Raw genomic sequence first — 18,680 nt, 5'->3', positions numbered from 1 at the left:
CAGGATCATCCTATTGTTGATATTCCCGCAGTCTGCTCATCTGAGCAGCCACCAGGAACTGGGGGCGGGGCTTAATTTATGTCTGCAGTCATTGGGTAGGGTGAGGGGTCCTGCAGTGATTTGTTGCTCCGCAGATACTTGGAGATGGTGTAGGAATGCAGAGGGCCCGGTGATACCCACTAACAGGCAGTCGCAGGAAATTTCTCTTCCTGCAGCCGCCCACGCTGTGTATCTGGCTGGTCGCATTGTTTGTGACCACATCAGATAATGCACTTGTGGGTGGTTGCATGTGACCATCCCAAGTGGTTAAAAAATAGTTGCTGGGACACTGGCTCTGAAACTAGTAAGTGATTGCTTATGTGATCATTATATTTCCCATTTCGTAAACTGGCATCAGAACACTCATGTGTTACTGGGCAGAATCCAGCTTCCAAAAAATTTGCCATAATGTACTAAATCCCATAGGCTAAAGATAGGCTCTCCAGAGCCCCGCACTGGCGGGACATGTGCAATATGTTATTATGATTTATTTTTACTTGTAACTTTGGCCCTTATTCTGCTTCACTCGCAAAGGCAAATTCCTTCTCACGTGGACAAAACCATGTGCACTGCAGGTGGGGCAGATTTAACATGTGCAGAGAGAATTAGATTTGGGTGGGGTTTTACTTCAAAGTGAGATCTATATTGTAGTGTAAAAATAAAGCAGTCAGTATTTTCCCTGCACAGAAACAAAATAACTCACCCAAACCTAAATCTCTCTGCACACGTTACATCTGCCCCCCTGCAGTGCATATGGTTTTGTCCATTTGAGAAGGAATTTGTCTTTGTGAGTGAACCAGAATAAGGGCCATTGTTTCAGCAGGGCTGAAGCTAGGATTTTCATCACCCGGGGCAATATTTGCACATATGGTTATTACATCCAGCATCCGGGCATGCATCCCTGCGCCGAGCAGTGGCGTAACTATTAAATATGCTCTCCCCCCCCCCCGCCGCTAATTTTTGCAGCGCCCTCCTTCCCTCCCTTACCGTTCGGCATAATGCCGCCGCTGGTACCTGCCGCATCAGTGCATCAGTCTGCGGTCCCGGCTCTCCCTGCTCCTGCTTATGAAAGTTACACTAAGAAAATGGCTGCCCCCGTACAGCAGACCATTTTTAAGGAAGCTAGAGGAGGCCGCCGCCTCCTCTAGCATCCTCAAAAACTGTCTGCAGTATGGGGGCAGCCATTTTCTAAATGCCATTTTTCATTAGCAGGTGCCGGGAGAGCCGGGTGGTGGCATTATGCCGAGCGGTAAGGGGGGAGGGAGAAGTGTGCTGCCAAAATAGAGCTGGGAGAGTAGGTCCCGGGCTGACAGCAGTGGGTAACAATAGCCCCGCAGCCCCCGGGGGGCTGCGGAGCTATAGTTAAGCCACTGGCGCCGCGCCCCTCTCCCAGTTGTGGCCCTGGTTTTACTGTATAATACAATATATACAGAACACAGAATACAGCTGCATTGTTTAACCAAGGAAAGGAATACATTACAAAGCATAAGAAGTGTGGACCAAGCATTTCCCCATTGCGCTCTCTGGGGTGCCACCGGGCAGATGCTTCCCATGGCAGCTGTGGTCTATCATAGGAATGCACATGTCAGCAATCGCTAAAGTATCTCTTCAAAATCCAACTGTAAAGTAACATTTAATTACAACATTTTTTCTCTGGTAAATACTGCTGGTTACAGCTAATATATGACTCCGATAGGCAGAATGAAATGACAATCAAGCCGAGCCGTATTTAATGTGCCAAATTCCGGCATTTGTGTTATGAATTATTTGATGTGCCCAAATCAGCGTGCTTTACCAAGTTAAATTTGACGCGTTGGCATTAAAATATGTTCCATTAAAAATGAAGAATGTGTCAAAATGTGAGGACTGGGGTAAAACCATCAATTTTTTCCTAGATTTACTATCTCCTGCAAATTTAATCACAATATTGTTCCCTCCTAAATTAGATTTCATTGATGCATTTACAAAACAGAATCGCTGCGGCAACACGGAACCTCTCCGTCTGCCCGGGGACATCCCCGACAGAGGCTGGCATATTTTGCATTTGCTTCATTGCCACAAACATATAGGGGGGTATTCAATCCCAAATCTATCTGTAGGGACGTTCCCGACAGTCAGATTCACGTCCGTTTTTGACCCGTTCCAACTGTAACTTTACAGTCGGTATTCAATGTTCCGACTGTCGAGTGTCAGAATTGCGACGTTTTTTCGGACTCTGTCACTAAATTGTCAGAATAGGCCGCAAATGTGACAATTAGCAGCTGTTTCCGACAATTCAGATTCGACTTAAAAAAAAAAAAAAGAATCTGCTGTCGTAATGGCAGCACTGAATAGGCGAGTGCCGCTCTTTCCACCGGCGGCACAGATTGAATAACCCCATAGGTGGTTATTCAGATCTGGTAGCAAATACCATGGGCTGTGCAAAGTGGTGATTATCAGTTTCAGTACGCACTAGACGATTCGCTCCATCCATAAGCAGTATCGTCAGCTATTTACTTGCCAAAAAACAATATATTGCATACACACACAACGATTTTGTTAATGGTATGGGGCCTGGTTTGGACGTAATCCTTGCTGTATGAAATTGAAGTGGCCTGCAATGGGATAGCTGTCGCCCAGACAGTTTTGCCCCGTGCAAGTTTGCAATTGACTTTTGGATGGATGAATGATCTGCAAACCCATTTGCAACTCACTCAGTAATGAATGATTTTCGCAGTCTGTGCAAATGTGCGTAACTCTGACGCTCCGCAACTCGGTGACGGGGGCTGTCTGAGGCCGGACCTGATGTCACTCACCATCCCTAAAAACGGTATACGGTCACTAGGACTACAACAACCAGGTCAGCAAGCATTAGGTTGACACCTCTAGGTCGACATGCATGAATGTTAACATGACCAAAGGTTGACATGGGGTTAGTCATCTCTAAGTTTGTCGCTGTTTGGACTTGCTGGAAGCAGGATGGCTGCAGACTGTCAGTGATGATTGGAAAGCTGTAAATATTTCTTGAAACTAAATACTCTATGGGTATGACGTCTGACGTCTGATCTTCCTTAATACGCTCTTCCCGCCGTGACTGTGCCTCCATGTTTTCTAGACATTGTACATATTTCTTTTGTAGGGCTTAAGGAGGCTCCCCCAGCTAGGAAATGATAAGCTTACTTTTACTGACAAAGAAGGTCGAACGGTCCAACAGGAGAATGATTGGTGTTAACTGGTTTAACTTTTCTCTTTTATAACTTCAAACACAAATTTCTTGTACCCATCAGTGAATATATTTTATTGTGCCCGTTTCCCTGGCTGTGATCCATAATAATGAAACTCCTTGGTCTGGAGTTCAAAGAGAATATGAATGATGAATCTGTAGCATTACGGCACTGGTATAAGCTGTAAAATAGACTGTGTACCGGAGCAGAGGCTGCTGGGAGACTGTTTGATCAGGGAGCTGACTGGGAGCACGCACCAGCTGAAAAAGTAAGATTATAGCTGAAAGAAAATGAAAACATTTATTTGGAGTCGTTAGAGGAAGTGTCAAGCGAGCCACCATAGGACGCGCTCAAACGGCCCCAAAGGCACCCAATTGCATAGCTATGGTCCAATAGCTCATTATCATGCAGTGCTGAGACCGGCTGCGGCTAATGATTATAAACATTTTAGCCGTCAATGGAAAGGGGAACAAAAACTGGTGAGAAAGTGAACACTTATCTTCAATGTGAGAAAATTAGTTCAGAAGGATATAAAAGAAATGAATGAATGGAAATAAGTTCTGCAAGGAACCATAGTGCGCGGACCGTTCAAATATAAGGTTGTGCGTTTTTCTCTTTTATATGTTCTTCTCCCTTCAAGTCCTCAAGTCTAGAATGGGCGAGCAGCCTAGAACCGCTGGTAATGAAATGTTGGCTCATTTGCATAGAATTGCGCTATCTGGTGACATAGGAGTAGAGGTATCTAATCGTCTAAAGAGCGGAGGAGTGGACAAGTGCAGCTTCTAATTATTCATTTAAAGAATGTACTTGATAAATGCTGCCTCAGAGTTTATTAGTTGTATTCTCAAGTTCTCCACCCGTGTGGGTTGTTACATCTCCCCCATACTTATTACATTCCCACCTCCCCCCTTGATTTGCCATCACGACTTAACCCCTTCAGTGGTGGTTTTTTTTTGGGGGGAGCGCTCCCCACTGGGCGAGTTTTTTATGGGGAGCGCTCCCTTAAAAAACCCCACCACTGCCTCCCTGGGTCCAGGCAGCGCCGCTACACTGTCAATCAGCGGCTGCCCGGACCTGCGCCCCGCACTGCGTACCTGTCCCCGGCAGCCGGCTTGTCATAAGCCGGGGACTTCAATACAAAACCTGGAGGGGAGGGGGGAGGAGGAGGGAGGAGGCGGCGCCGCAGAGGGGAGGGAGCCGGGCAGCGCTGAAGCTGCCTGAGTTCAGTGATTGAACTCAGCAGCGTTGCTCAGCTGTAAACAGTGGCAATCCCGAGAATTTTCCGGGCTTGCCAGACTGGGCACTGAGGCACAGCCCGGAAAATTCTCGGGATTGCCACTGAAGGGGTTAAACTTCTTGGAGGTTTCTTGGAGACAAGTTAAATTTACTTTATTGGCAGGATCTGGTCATCTGGGAATGATACTGTTAATGTAATAAACTTTTTTAATTTGTAATAAATTCCCCCAAATTAGCTGTTGGTGCATCATTTTCATAATACAAAAGCCAGGTACACACTAGACCTGGGATAGCCAACTCCAGTCATCGAGAGCTACCAACAGTTAATGTTTTCAGATCTCCTCACAGAGGGCCTTATTTTGGTTCATTCTTTCTGACAAAATCCTTCTTAGATGGGCAAAACCATGTGCACTGCAGGTGGGGCAGATGTAACATGTGCAGAGAGAATTAGATTTGGGTGGGGTTTTACTTCAAAGTGAGATCTATATTGCAGTGTAAAAATAAAGCAGTCAGTATTTTCCCTGCACAGAAACAAAATTACTCACCCAAATCTAATTCTCTCTGCACATGTTACATCTGCCCCCCTGCAGTGCACATGGTTTTGTCCATCTAAGAAGGATTTCGTCAGAAAGAATGAACCAAAATAAGGCCCTCAGAATCACAAGTGATGTAATTAGCTCCACCTGTGGAACTTTTAAAAATGTGTCGTGAGTAATAAGTGCAGCTGTGCATCAGCTAGGTTGTCTGGAAAATCTGAACTGTTGGTAGCTCTTGAGGTCTGGAGTTGGCTACCACTGCACTAGACCATGGCTGGCCAAACCAGTCCTCGAGATCTACCAAAAGTCCATGTTTTCCAGGCCACCTGTGGAACTGTAGAATGTGTCAGTTAGGAATAATTACAGCATATGTTTGAAAATGTGACAGTAATGACTATACCTGTGCACCAGCTGGGTCCTCCTCTGGTAAATGTATATCCGATCATTGGTGGAGAACCGGGGTAAATTACCCCAAATGTGGTAAAAATGTAATTCCTGGGGGTATGAATATACATATGAACTTTTTTATTTTTACAATGTTGCCTATTATGGCTGACAGCTCCCACAAAGTTGTCTGCTCTTTCCTGGATTGCCAGATGCCGCGCTCTGGCGCACGTTGGTTCCTCTTTGCAGGCAGGGCCGGGCTGAGCTACAGGGACTCAGATTGTATGTTGCCCCGCCCCAGGGGCACAATCACTTGCATTGTGACAGGCACTGTCAGCTCAGCAGCTCCTGTCAGAGGCCTGCACAGCTTGGAGAGAAGGACACCTGTAGGAAAATGGGCTGTCCTCATGCTCTGCTAGTCATCAGCAGTTGCCCGGCAAGCACCTGCCCCCCCCCCCCCCCCCCCCCCCCGCAGCGAGGCAGAGAGTGGCACATCAGGCACAGACAGTGAGTAGTTTCCTGAAGCTTGTGGCCTTTTTGTTACCTTTTATTGCTGCTCTTCTCTTTACCTCCAACAGCTCCAAACTTCCCTCCACATAAAGTTCGGACACCTCATGGCTCCAACCCTCCCATTTGCGGCTCCCTCCTTCCATCATTAAAAGGTTCCCCTCACATCTGCAACCCCCTGTCTCTCCCCCCCCCCCCTTAGCACCATCCAAGACCCCCCCCCCCTTCTCCTCAAGCAGTTTCCCCTCACAGCTCCAACCCCCTCTGTGGCACCCAGGACCCCCCTCCTTATTCAGGTTCCCCTCACAGCTCCAATATATGATTTCCTTCCTTTCAAATCAAGGGGGTAGTGTCGACGTATCTAAATATATTTTGGGGTAAAAGTTAAAAAAGTTCCATGACCCCCGATTTAGCATTTTTAAATGTAAGTGCTCCTGTATAATAAGCATAAGAGTACCATAAACCATACTTGCTTACATTGAAAATCTCTACTTGGAGAGGAGACGTGTTGCATTGGGCAGGACAGGACTGCATAATACCAGATCCTTTACCAAATATTATGCAATTTTTAGGCCCTTGGGTAAGGGGCGGGCTTCATGGTGCGATTTAGCAGCATTTAGCCACACCTCCTCCCTACAGTTCCACAATTCCCTCTATGATCTCCGCATCCTACTTGCTTGCCATGAGTCATGAGTACTGATTGGTCGGCTGTTGCATCTATTTCTTCAGAACACAAAACAAATATATGACAGATCGCTTTGTCAGTTGGCCAGTACAGTACTGTATATACCACTGTTGTTGTACTACTAATTGGGAGAAGCCTGAACATACATGGAATACTTTACTTGAAGGAGCATCACCTTTTTCTTTTGATGTCTACAAATAGCTTTGTAGACCTATTTTTTTTAAAAGAAAAAAAAAGGGTTGCAGTTCATCCAATTCATTGTGACTGTGTAGCCGGAAAATATTAATTGGTAACACTGTGCACAAACTACACAACTGCTTCTACCCTCTCAATGGCTCTTTAGCAATTTAACTTCCGTAAGAAACCGGCAATTAAAATGAAATTATCTGCAGAGCTGAAACAAGGTCAATCACAAATAAAGTCTTCATGTTCCATCCCATTACACACCGTGGAAAATGGCATTGTGAAGACATACACAACATTAAATATGTGTAACGGGGGGTTTTCTGTACAATGTTATATACATATGTATATGTCCTTATATCTCTATGGGACAGAAGTACTAAACAATGGAGAGAGATACAGTGGAGAGAGACAAAGCATCAGTCAATCTGCTCCTAACTATCATGTTACAGACTGTGCTTGAAAAATGACAGTTACGGGCCGACTGGATGGCAGTTTATCTCTATCCACTTTATCACTCTTTAAATCTTAGTATATCTGCCCCTATGTAACTTAGTGCATCATGGGATGGCAGTTGGGAATGGTTCCATTGCACCTGCTCTATATCTGGAACCAGTAATTAAGTTTTAATTAACAGCTCTGGAACGAGTGCAAGCTTCCAAGCTGGTCCATGGCGCGGCAATGCATTTCAGTCTGCAGAGTGGTTTCAATTAAGAACACTTGAAAAGGAATTCCCAGCATGCCTTGCGCCTTACTTTGGAAATGGACTGAAGTCTGGAACATTATTAGTGCTTGCAAAATACTAAATTAAAAAACAAAAAGTACATTATAAAACATGTTGGTAGTCTGGAAAGAAAAACCCAGTTATGGCCGGCGGTGATGGCATGTTTGAAAAATATTGCATAAAATAAGACAATAAAACAGGCATTTCCTGTTCGCGACGCCAGTGGTGAGATATTTAGTATCCATTTACTTTTTAAGTATATAACTGTAAGATGAATTAATAAGGCACCGAAAAGTTCGGTAAAATATAGAGCACAAAAAGAAATTAAGTTAATTGCTCCATATTACATTGTATGTTGCAAAGTCTTTGAAAACAGGGCTCGGCTGCGCTATTCTGGCAGTTTAATAGCCTCAAGTTAATTACACTAATTATCCCGCAGTATAAAAATAACTCCAGTTTTTTTGTGCACCTGCATCTCTGACTTTTTGTTAGAAATAACATAATATTTTTTGTTAAGCTGAGCGCAGCACACAAGTTATGTAAATCAGGGGATAGCATTGTATAAACAGGCCAAGCTGCCTGGCCTCAAATGGAAAACGCTGAACATTGCCAGGGAGATCAACTGATGTCATTTATTTAATGTCTTGAATAGAGGACAGTGGGCGCTCGGTACCTGCATGTTGCGATGTTACTTCTGGAGGAGTGGTATACGGATTTCATTTTCCCTGCATTGGAACATTTGTCCCTTTGAAAGTCACCTGAAACGTTGACACTGTGACAATCTTTTCATTATCTGTGATCAAGGCAACTCACTCATGAACGATGATGGATCTGATGATTTTTTAAGGATGGTCTGTGTATATATTTAGGACTCATTATGATGTGCACCTGCTACATACTTGCTAACATTGCTAGAAGCTGCGAGAGGCTCACAATTTTTGGGGTAGTTAACCGCAGTCTTGGAAGAGTAGGTGGCTTTCCCGTATCCTGCCTGCTTCAAACACATGACCCACTGGAAGGAGGCGGGTCTAAATGAATGGATGACGTCATTTAGCTATGTATCGTGGGTGTTTCCTTATGTTGGAGGCGAGGCCTAATGGCAAGTCCATTTGGCCACGCCCCCTGAAGTGCCCTGCAGTGTTTCCTCTCCAGGTTTCTTCCAGAGAGGAAATTTATTAAAAATGTAAGTATAACCGGCTACCACTGTCAGACTGGGGTATGAAGGGCCCATCGGGGGGATGCATTGGTAGGGGCCCATATTTAGAAGTCTTGTAAGTCTCCAGAGGGGGTATGGCCAGCTAACACACAGGTTTGGCTAATCATTAGAGAGTGCATTGTCTCGGTCTATTATTATATATAGCAACCACTGCTACATGCAGTAAAAATGCATACAAATGTACCACATTAATAATAGCAATACACTGTAGAAATACGTCATAGTCCTGTGCAGTATAAGATAACACATGTATAATGTATAATTCAACTGCTCATTCTCAGTGTAGCAGTACAGGCCAACCTGTGGCTCTCCAGATGTTGTGAAACTACAAATCCCAGCATACCTTGCCACAGTTTTAACACTCCCTTTTAGCAAAACTGTGGCAAGGCATGATGGGATTTGTAGTTTGACAACATCTGGAGAGCCACAGGTTGGCCAGGCCTGGTGTAGTAACTCTAAATTGGATGCCTCCCCGCAACTAAAGTTTGAGTGCCCCCTCCTCACCTCCGCCGCCTGCTCCATTGCTGCCCGTCCTGGCACTCCTCCTGTTAGAATATCACTTGCAAAATGGCCACCACCTTAATAACCGTCTGCTGTGAGGGAGTGGCCATTTTGCAAGTGGCATTCTAACAGGGGGATCTGCTGGTCCCGGGGCAGCGGTGGACTGGGCGGCAGCGGTGAGGAGGGGAGGAGAGCAGAAAGAGGGGGTGGGTGCCCTTCCAGCAGTAACAGATTTGGCGGCGGCCGAATTAACCCCCAGCAATAGCTTGCGCAGACAAAACTTACCTAGCGCCTCCAGCCACTGCGGGGTCTGCGGAGCTATTGTTATGCCACTGCTAATTCTGCAACCTGATAGCTAGAGGAGGAGCAGGGCCACCAGGAGTGGGGCACACAAATAGTTTCCCCTGTACCGTGGTGGGGCAGTCCAACCCTGCATGCTACCTCCAATTATGGCAACCAATAAGCATAAATATAACATGACTAGTTAATTAGGGATCCACGAGGTAGACAGAATGTTACTGCTTCCTTGTATTCTGGGTGAAACCTCATGACTGCTAATAACTAAGTACAGTCTCACGTACAGTCATTCGGCTCATTGGTAGATGTATGAAACGTGGATACAGATAAAGTACCAACCAATCAGCTACTAACTGCTATTTTGCATGCTGTTGTTTGCAAAATGACAGTAGCTGATTGGGTGGTACTTTATTTCCTTCCACCGTAGTTTACCTCTACCAGGTTTGATACATCCCCCCCCCCCCCCCTATATGTGGGTAATGGGTGTTCCTTCAAGTTCAGTTAAAGCAATGGGCAGATGACAGAACACAGTGGCAGTCCACTTCTTAGGTGATTAGATTATCTTCACCATTATAGTCTGTATTTAGCAGGTCTAGTATGCGGCCTTCTTTTAAATGAGATTAGTCTTGCCCACAGTGGTGTTTTCTCAGGACTGCATTATAAATCCTGCTCTGTATCTGCAGAGATTACTGGTGTTAATTAATGAGAACCTGCCAAATTAAAAGCGATTGTTTTAATTTATGTAATGCCTGGAGCCCAATACTACAGTCTTTTTACAATACAGTGAAGAAACATCAATTGTGCAAACAATATAAATTTCAGGTATGCACAATTTAGGTGTTAAAATAGCTTTCACATACACAGGTAAAAAAGGTCCAACATGAAGATTACCAATAGAGGTGCCAAGGATCTGGTAAATGATGAACGAAGCCAGCGTCAACGTTTTTGGATTTGTCCCACCGATACCTCTGGCCTCCAGGATAGATTAGATAAATAAATAAATAACTGTCAAAAAATATAAGTTCTCCAAAAGGATTGATCTTCATTGCCCATCTGGCCATCTCTACTACAAAGTCTTCTCATTTCCCAGTGTCCATGCTATGGGAGAACACAGGGCCGGACTGGCCAAATGCCAGAGGGGCCGATTTCTTTGTGCAAAGTGGAGGCTCTGCCTCCCGATCGACACACAGAGAGAGCCACTGGACTCTCTGTGAGCCACTGAGGTCCAGGAGAGGGGGGGGGGGGGACATCACACACAGCTATTCCCCTCTCTCCTGCAAGTTAGGAGAGGCAGTGAGCACATGCGCAGTGGATGTGTGTGCGTGCGACAAAGGTTGTGCGCGTGCACAAATGCCAGAGCCGATTCAGCGACCTAGTCAGTCGCTGGGAGAACATGCAGTGAAAGTTGCCTAGAAATGAGACTACAACAGAATTTACAGTTACTCTCAAATTGAGAATACCCATTTGCTGACCAGACTGGAGATGGGCAAAACGGATCATTATGCTGAGCCGGGATCCGCCGGATCTCTCGGTGAAGAGAAACGTATCTTTTAGACGGGTCCTCGGCTCGCTTTGAAAAAAAGGGGGAATATACAGGACCGAGTAAAAACACTGATCGATGGCTGGGTGCAGAATCGCCATCGATGGCAACCATCGATGGCGTCTGCACCGATGGCCATCCCTGGCAGCAGCAGCTAATCTTTCTATCACTTGTAGTCACAGCACTGTACTCAGTCTACAGAGGTAGTACATCTCAGCTGCCACAGGTGGCAGCACTGAGATCAGGAAAATGCATTGTAAAGTGAAACGGATCACCTTTTTGGGATCGGCGGCTCATTCGTTCTTGCATGGGATCCGCTCAAAAGATCCGGTTCGTTCACGAACGACCCATCTTTAGACCAGACGCTCTTACAAATGTTCTGGCTAGCAGAAAGAGAATAGCAGCTGCTTTTGTTGAATCTATGGGTGTGTAAAACCCCATACACACCAGATGTACTAAGCTTGAAAAGTGATAAATTGGAGAGTGAAAAACTACCAGCCAATCAGCTCCTAACTACCATGTCACAGACAGTGTTTAAAAATTAATAGGAATCAGCTGATTGGTTGGGGGTTTATCACTCTCCACTTTATCACTTCTCAAGGCTTAGTACATGTGGCCCTAGATTTGAAACTTAAAAAAAGTCTAGTGTGTACACTCAATACCGTTACCGATGCCCACATTGTTAATGATTCCCCCATCAGCTGAACATGCATGTCAGTATTGGCTATGCAGCCAACGCCCAACATGTTCAACGGGTCCCGATGAAATCACTTATTATTGTACGATATTGTTTACCGATCTCATTATTTGACCAGCGGCACTGCCGACATAGATAACTATATCAGGGTGTGGATCGTTTTATCGACCATGGTTAAGTCGTCAGTCATGAGGTAGACACAGTTGGGTCGACAGGTGTCTACGTCGACATGGGACAAGGTTGACGTGGGTTTAGGTCGACATATGCATTAGGTCGACATGGGTTAGGTCGACAGGTCGTTAGGTCAACATGGGTTGTTTAAATTTTTTTGCCCAAATGTCGACATAGTCGACATGGGCACAGTTGGAAGTCAACCGCAGCCACTCGCAATGCTTCGGGCTCGGCACACTTTTTTATTCTCACACCACACCCTAGTTGATGGTAGGGCATGAAATACCACCTGTCGGCTCAAAAAAAACAGTGAAAAAACACATGTCGACCTAACGCATATGTCGACCTAAACCCATGTCGACCTTGTCCCATGTCAACCTAGACACCTGTTCACCTTCACCCATGTCGACCTAGAACCCTGTCGACCTCCCCACCTGTAGACACAACGGTGTTGACCTAATGACTGTCGACCTAAGTGCTGTCGACAATACGACCGTGTCCCCTATATCAATGGTGCCCCAGTTATATAGTGTGTACAGGGCTTTGGAGAAGATGTGCAGTATTTAGGTTGACTAGGAACAAATTTTGACCAAATGGTCGTCTATCAACTGAGTACTATACACACACACACACACACACACACACACGCACACACAGCATAATATGTAACAAGATTGATTACAAGAGAAAAGTAAATACACGGTATGTAATTATCCAGGGTTGTTCCTCCCTCACATCATTTATATTCATTAGCGTACTTGTACAATAAACGTGTGAATATATTTCATGTTTTTAAACATAGCGTGGAAAGGAAATAACGTCATAATTATCACAAATATTTGATAAGCTCTTATGAAATTCTAGCGAAAACATTCATTTACAATTGCAAATCAATAGCGTTGAATCATATACTGTATAACGATCGTTTTGCCAGCTAAGAAAACATTACGTTTGTAGTATACAAAAGACAGAGTACATAAGGATTCCATCAGCGGAATATTTCACCATTGCACATTTTACAGCATTCACCTATTAACAGCAGTTCCCTCTGGGATATTTAAGTTGCAGATGTGTATCGCATCCATCTTAATCACTTCTCACTTTCCTCCGAGAGGACGCGGCTTTTTCCCCCCTCAGTTTATACAGAGGGTACAGGGTTAAAGACAACCAATAACATAATACTTATATCTGTTTACTATAATAGTCTCGCCAGCTGTATACTCCAAACCCAGTACATGAAACATTTATTTATTACCAGTTATTTATATAGAACACACATATAGCGCAGCGCTGTACAGAGAATATTTGATCATTCACATCAGTCCCTGCCCCGGTGGAGCTTACAATCTATATTCCCTACCACATGTATATGCACACACAGACATTCTAGGGTTAATTTTTTTAGGAGCCAATTAACCTGCCTGTATATTTTTGGAATGTGGGAGGAAACCGGAGTACCCGGAGGAAACCCACGCAAGCATGGGGAGAATATACAAACTCTGCACAGTTAGGGCCATGGTGGGAATGGAACTCATGACCTCAGTGCTGTGAGGCAGTAATGCTAACCATTACACCATCCGTGCTGCTCAGGCGTCATAGTTGTCACGGTGATGTCACTAGTTTCTATGTTGCTTTAGGTGCAGCAGAAGATAATACATTATGACTCACAATGGGATAAGTCAATATTTAGACCTCTGACATAAGTGCATGCTAAGTAAATGTTGTATTTAGGTGCTGCAATGACACTAGTTGAAGGTAAGCTCCTTAGCTAATATTATGCTGGGTCTTCAGCTGTATTTGGGTGTCGTATTGCTCACAGATAATGTCAAGGTTGACAGCCAATAAATTTTCACGAGTCGACCATCGCCATGTCAACCTTAAACTTGTGGCGAACTTTTGTTAATTTCAAACTAGTGCAAGTCAATCCAGTGCATGTCAACCTTTTTTGGTGCCGACTCAGAGGATTATATTTTTTGACCTGGGCCCACAACCCACAAGTTCCGCCACTGTGTCCTATTGGCTGTCTATGTAGACATTGGATTATATTCAGGTCCATTCACACGGGGCCAATGTTTTCTATTTGCACATGTGCATGCGCTGGGTGCATGCGACCAAACTGTTCACTGGGTGCACGCACCCAACCTTGCGAGCCGAGGGCGGGGGGCGGCTTTACCGCCCATCAGCATATGGGAATGCCCAGCGTTTCATGGGAGTTCCCATGAGAAAGCTGGGCGTTCTCATGCTCATGGGCCAATGACGCGGGGGGTGGGTGATGTCATCAATGATGTGGGTGTTCCCCCACAGGCTACGAACGGATGTTTATGTAAAATATCCATTCGCAGCCAGTGAGAACGTACGCACCTTGCGAATGGTTGCCGGCGTACCACCATTTGCAAGGCGGAATCTGGTTGACTCGCAACGATGCGAATTCACATCCGAGCGAATCAACCAGAATAAACCCCCATTTTCTTTGAGCCATCCAGAATCCAGTGTATTAGCGTTGTGGCCAATGCTTGCTTCTGTTTGGCATCTTCGGCAAATGCGGAGGGCAGTAACATGGACTTGTAGCCCCTCCTACATTATAAAACCTTTTTTTTTTATTAAATAGGTCTAAATCTTGTGAACAATGGGACAGAATCACAAGGCGTAGAGCTTTTTGACTCTTTATCATCCTCCCTCCGGCCGATGAACGCTATATTTGGCTAATGCAGCCAACAGCCGTCACCGAGGGCATTCCGCAGAGCATACGTAGTCCTATTTCTCATGGACAGCGGAACAAAAAGGACCACAGCTGTCTTCTAATTGTCAATGCCACCACGGGAAAAAAATGCTCTATTACTGAAATAAAGCATTCTTTTTAGTGTGGTTTTTTTTTATATTGTTATTTTTAATCAAAACTTTTTTTTTCTTTTAAAACTAAATAGGAAGTAGAAGGCAGAGTTGGTCAATGAAGCCACAATGATGTAATTCACTGTAATCATGACCTCAACGCCCTTCATCATCAATGGCCAACACCCCCCCCCCCTCCCCCCCAGGTCAATAGAAAAAAATCCACGGGAGTATATGTACTAACGGTTGATTTTTTGGTCTGTGTTTTTTATTTATTTTTAGGTGTGTGTGTGTGGGCGGGGGGGGGGGGGGGTTTGATTTTGATCATGATTTTGATTACAATCTTTGGTTGATGCTGGGCTTCCCAGGGCCAGAACATACTTTTACCTGAATTTAATATATATATATATATATATATATATATATATATATATATATATATATATATATACTCCATGCTTTGGATTCAAGCTGCACACACTTCTTATATATGATAATTGGCTGGGTATAAGGTCATAGACCCTCAGCTCTTTTCCCAGAAGGCTTTTTAATCAACGGTTGAATACCTCTTATACATATTGGATACCGGAATGCTGTTTATTTATTGGTTGGATTTACACCAAATACAATGATAAGTTTATCGGTTTACTCCTGCCCCTGAGGAAGTCATGCTATTGACGAAACGCGTTGGGCTCCATACCTCAACCGATTAACATCTACTAATAAGTTGCCAAAGGACATTGTTATATCTATTAACATCTGCTAACAATTTGCCAAAGGACATTGTTATATTTATTGCCAATAAGTATTTGTGAAGTGTACTTGCTTTTCATTATTGCCTAAATAGAGCAATTTTTATGTCATTTTATATGAAATTAATTGTTTAATGTACTAAATATTATTGTAATACAGTTGTTGAAACTTCTTTCTTTTCCATACCTAATATCGGATTCGGTCTAACAGAGAATCCTTCAGAGGTGCTGCTTTTATATCTCTGAGCGTGGGTTGGGGAACACCCTATATTATATATATATATATATAGAGAGAGAGAGAGAGAGAGAGAGAGAGATACTGTATATACTGTAGGCTTGGGTTGGATCCCGACACTCACAAAATTGTTAATAACTACAACTATATATATAATATATGTAAGGACATATCACATTAAATAAAAAAATGACAGTTAAGGTTATGTATTTTTTAGTTGAAGTATATTATACCATTTCATTCTACATGTATCAAACCGTACAGATTTGGACTAGTTTGACAGAGATATAAGCTTACATGACTAGTTTCAAAGTTCTTTCCTCCAGACCGACACAAAGTAATTGATTACTTGAGAACAGTCCAAACTCTATAAAGGTTTACTAGGCACCTGGCCTTTATTTGTATAAAATATTAATACACTGCATTCCTGCCAATGCCTTGCAGGCGACACTGTTCATTCCCGGCTAAAAATCTATTACTCTTGTCACAGGAAGCCTCAGTAACACAGAGAACCTATTTTATCTAGAGATTGCTTGAAAACAAGAACAATTCTCCACCGTGTATCTCCAATAATTCTGTTTTTTATTCTTAACTGTTAATAAAAGCATCGAGACAGCTCTATTTGAATACAGATCAGTGCAAGACTGAGAAATACAGACACCAAGAAAAACAAAGTCAAATAAATTCTACTCAGTCCTTTCTTTTTTTTTGCCTTTGTGTTTTATTTTTTCCACCTTGCGGGCATCTAATGAGTTTTTCCATGTTTGCTCGGATCATATATTATCGCAGACCATTACTTTCCAGCTTCCGGCATTAAACTTCTGAACCAAAAAATGTGATGCTCAATGGTCGTGACAACAGTTGTGATTGAACGCCATGTTGTTCGGGAGGAAGATGTGTCACTGTCACAGAACTACCTGAACCAGCTGGAAAAAATGTTCGGCCCCGTTGGTCACATTTGTCCTGATGGACATTATGGATGTTTTTGGTTTCTCTGTATGAAACGTCGCCAGCTGTATTTTGCACATTTCGTGACAAATCCTTGCCAATTAAATGTAATCCTTAAAAGCTAACCCCCGGATCATTTGGTGAAGTCATAAAATATAAAGCTCAGTGTTTATGTGCCTATTGGCACTGCTTCTCCGTGATAGCTGGTAAGAGGAAAAGGGGGGCGATTGCCCCCGAGCCCGTCTTGTTTCCACAGATGGGAGTCAAAGGTGGGTCCCTTAAGTGCTGCACTTAATTAACATCACAGTGTGCGATTGCTGTGTATAACGCCACCTATCAGGGGCGTAACTATAGCACCGCATGTGGGGGCGCCGGGGGCTGCGGTGCTATAGTTACCCCCCCAATCCCCCGCAGACTTACGTATCTCGCTGGTCCTGGCGGCTCCGTTCTTCTGATGAGGACCACCACAAAATATCCGCCCCCATATAGCACACTGTTCTCTGAAACTGTCTGCTGTATGGGGGCGGCCATTTTGTGGTGGTCCTCAGCAGAAGAACGGAGCTGCTGGGACCAGCGCAGCGCGATAGGTAAGACTGCGGGGGAGGGGGTCAGCATAGGCGACGGGGCGGCGGCGGGGGGGGTGATTGACGGGGCGGCGGCGGCGGGGGGTGGGTATGGGCGCCCCCCCCCTAACGGCGGGGGGGTGCCCAAAACGTAGCTACGTCACTGCCACCTATGTTACTGTATACTGGGTGACTGATCCATACAGACAGTCCTAAAGCCAATTCAAAAGAAAAAATAGAGTAACTGTGTCTTGTGGGCTGCTCCCTCCAGGAGCCATGTTCCTCAGGAGGCAGTCTGGGGTTGTGCCTCTGACTTTCCATTGATCAAAGGACCGTCACTGGAAAGCAGGGCTACAGTTATGCAATTCGGCTCCTTTCTTCCATCTAAGTGGCGGCATTGCCATTGGAGGGGGGAAGCGAGGTGCAGGAATCTTGTGGAGTCAAGATGCAGCCACTCGATTTTCAGGAGCCTCCCGGCCATTACTAGAGTATGGGCAATTATGGACTACTGTGTATATATTACTGCACATAAAGTTATTTTCCTCCTCACCCTCTTCGTCAGGATCCATCCCCCTGCTGTGACTTGCATTTTACCTACTTGTTTTTTTTCCTGAACTAAAAGTAAGTTATTACAGCATAGTACAGTCAATAAATCTATAAAAAGAAATACATGGTAATATTTTCACTATCAAACATGATCCTCTATAAAAGGAACAGTAGCCTCACCGAGACATTATATTAAAGCCAAAGCAATATATTATTCTGTTTCAATTACATTGTGCCTGCATATTTTATTATTCTGTACAAGGATGAATTACATGTTAGGTGTGCTACAGATACAGACCGATGGGAAAGATAGAGCAGGTTCTTTTCCAAAGAGCTTACAATCCATCCAATGTCCTAATGACACATTTGGAGTCTATTCACAGATTGCTGTATAAATGCATTTTGGGAGTTTTTTTGGCTGTCTAAGTGCTGCTGAGGACACACCCCCTCAAATGCTGCCGAGGACACACCCCCTCACATGCTGCCGTGAACACACCCCTTCAAATGCTGCCGAGAACACACACCCTCACATGCTACTGAGGGCACACCCCCTTACATGCTGCCGACCACAAGAATGATTTAATAAAAGTCAGTGAAAACTGACAGTGAAAACCATAAAACGCTGGACTCCGGCCTGGTGTCCACCCCCACCTTCCCCCTAGAACTAATCTAAATAGGCTCCTCTATTACTTGAGGGATATTCTCCCAATGGATAGGTTAGATTTTAATTTCTTTTTTGCAACAACAAAGCCTAAATTATATATATTAATAGGACACCGTTTCGCAGATTTCTCATTAAGTGCTCATTATTCAAACAAGCCTTCGGGGGGCCCTGGTCACTTTGGACAGGGGGGCCCCTCACACTTGTTTGCTGCGATAGATTTTGAG

General features: G+C 44.4%; 1 protein-coding gene across 2 annotated transcripts in view; it reads left to right on the top strand.

The window, feature by feature from the left end:
* Positions 1 to 18,680, top strand: part of SORCS2 (sortilin related VPS10 domain containing receptor 2) — a 719,220-nt gene that overhangs the window by 173,084 nt on the left and 527,456 nt on the right. The gene's annotated exons all lie outside the window — the stretch shown is intronic.

Source organism: Crinia signifera, chromosome 1 (genome assembly GCF_055691185.1).
Source record: "Crinia signifera chromosome 1, ASM5569118v1, whole genome shotgun sequence".
NCBI classification, from domain to species: domain Eukaryota; kingdom Metazoa; phylum Chordata; class Amphibia; order Anura; family Myobatrachidae; genus Crinia; species Crinia signifera.
This window is presented reverse-complemented; position numbering and strand designations above follow the sequence as displayed.